The 2,571-nt window shown below is 43.2% G+C and overlaps 1 pseudogene; it reads left to right on the forward strand.

Moving 5' to 3' along the window:
• Positions 1-841: 841 nt before the first annotated feature.
• LOC139464793 (uncharacterized) lies at positions 842-1,822 on the forward strand (annotated as a pseudogene).
• Positions 1,823-2,571: the final 749 nt, after the last annotated feature.

Consider the following 2,571-nt stretch of genomic DNA (forward strand, 5'->3'; position numbering starts at 1 on the left):
CTAAATTCACTACTGTTCTACTGTCGGCTAGCCACAATGGCTGGACTGGACCCTAGTGGAATGGTTCATGCCATAAAAGTCTAGCAACCGAACACTAATTAAGATGGGCCGACCTTGTATTTACGGTCTGGTGAGCACAGCTCAATGGCCGCTCATTAACTCAAATTTCACATCTCACTGTTTTGTTTTATCTCACTATTCATTTGATAAATTTGTCAACTTCAACTGGAACCCGGTCCCGTGTTACACGCGTGGCACACGCGTGTGCAACGGGTTGCACACGCGACGCACACCCGTTGCACACCCGTGTCCAACGGGTGCTCACCCCGTGTGCAACCCGTTGAGCACCCGTGTCACATGCGTGTTACACGCGTTCTCAACGCGTGTAAGGGGAATGAACTTTTAGGCAGTAGTGTATATGCATGGACTTTCTTTCCCTAGAACCCTCTAAAGGAGGAATAGAACATGTATTGGTTGTGATGGATCACTTCATTCGCTACGCCCAAGCCTACCCAACCAAGAGCATGTCAGCAAAAACAACAGCAGAAGCCTTTTTCAGAAATTTTGTCATCCATTAAGGTCTTCCAAAAAGAATCCATTCTGATCAAGGCGCCATTTTTACAGGGAAGGTGATGCAGGCATTGTGCCAGTTTCTGAAAATAGAAAAGTCCCGAACAACGCCATACCATCCAGTGGGCAAAGGGATGACAGAACGGTTCAACAGTACTCTTTGTGACATGCTTGGTACTTTGGAACCAAATGAAAAGGGGAACTGGAAGGCGCATGTAGGTTCACTCGTCCACGCCTACAACTGTACCCGCCATGAGTCAACATCTGTTTGATGTTTGGAAGACATTCAAGACTACAAGTTGACCTTGTTTTTGGATTGGACATGGAAATTCAGGAAAGCAAGTCCATAACGGAGTACACCAAATCTTTGAAGGACCGTTTGAGGCAAGCCTATGACATAGCTTCAACAGCATCTCAGAAATCTCATGCCAAGCAGAAGACTTACTATGACCAGAGGGCCAGAGCTGCAATGTTGGAACCAGGCGATCGAGTCCTTGTGAAGATTGTGGCCTTTGATGGAAGACATAAATTAGCTAACAGATGGGAGGAAGATGTATATGTTGTGCTGCACCATCCCAATCCATCAATACCTGTCTTTGAGGTTGGAAAGGAGAATGGAGAGGGAAGGAATAGAGTGCTTCATCGTAACCTCTTGCTGCCAGTTAGTTCTTTGCCAGTCAAAATGCCACCAGCCATTCAACCCAGACGACGACAAGTACTAATGCTTGTGCCTAAGCCGAGGAAGAACACGGCTGTCGAAACGAGTGAAGAGCTATCTGATGAGGAATTAGCAATTGGCTATACCAGTTGATCAGTACCTTCAATTCCTACTGACATCACAGTGGAAAGGCCAACTGAAGGAGAGTCAGCAGAAGCTTTAGAAGGAGATGAGACTCCTACTGAAGAAGGGAGGGAAGAAGAAGAGCCAACTGATGATACTATTCACCAGAACCAGCAAGATGAAGACAGATCTGAGACTGGGGCCACAGGTAGTGAGGATGACAGAGAAGAACAACCCAATTTGCAGCCAGAAGATACTTCTCAGCCACGGCGGTTAACCAGAACCAGGTCACAGCCCAGTTGGATGAGAACTGGAGACTATGTTCTTTCTGCCATAACTGATCCTGGAAATCCAGAATGGCTTGCCAGAGCCAACTTTCTCAATTCTCTGCTAGCTGATGATAGATTCCGGGATCAGTGACACCGAGTGGCTTATACTCTCCTTGATCTTGTTAGCCGCAAGGTCAAATGATGAGACATCATTTTCCTGTCGGGGGGAAGTATGTGGCAGACACAAGTGTTAACATACAGTTTTGTTGTACATATGTTTTATCTATTTGAGGTCCTTTAAGTCTGTAATATTATTTTAAGTTGTTAGTAAAGTAGGTTCTTAGTTCAATATCTAGAGGGTGGTTGGGTTGGTCCATGTTTGTGTCATTGAATCTTCTCTAGTTCTAGCCCAAGCCTTGTTTTCATTGGCTTGTTCAAACTGTGCACTTTTCATCCATCTTGCACTGGACACTACACCATTTCAGAAGTCAGGCAACAATTTGGACTGGGACGCATCTTGGATAAATAATTCGATTGTTGAGGTTAGTGATCTATAAATGTGGTAGCGAATATCTATGTATGTATTTGTATAATGATATAACTTATGTTATCTAAGTTATGTGGAATGCTATTTCAGTATCATTAACATGCTTATCTCTGGTATGGTGATTCTGTCACCATATTGTTAAGTTAATAATTAAATAAGGCTAAGTAAACACTATAAATGCTTTTCATCCTTCTTCTTTCTGTGTGAATGTTTGAGTGAATGCGTTGATTTTTATCATTGTGTAAATACTGAATTTGTTTGCAATGTCAATCAATATATGATAGTGTGTAGTTAGTTACATTTCCTCAATTGTATTCTATATGTTATATGTATTCATAGTGGATTTTGTAAATAGGAGTGTGCTGATAGCTGCATAGCTACCACGCAAGGCTGCCTGGAGAGCA

Source organism: Haliotis cracherodii, unplaced genomic scaffold, assembly GCF_022045235.1.
Source record: "Haliotis cracherodii isolate W230 unplaced genomic scaffold, xgHalCrac1.p SCAF_17, whole genome shotgun sequence".
NCBI lineage: Eukaryota > Metazoa > Mollusca > Gastropoda > Lepetellida > Haliotidae > Haliotis > Haliotis cracherodii.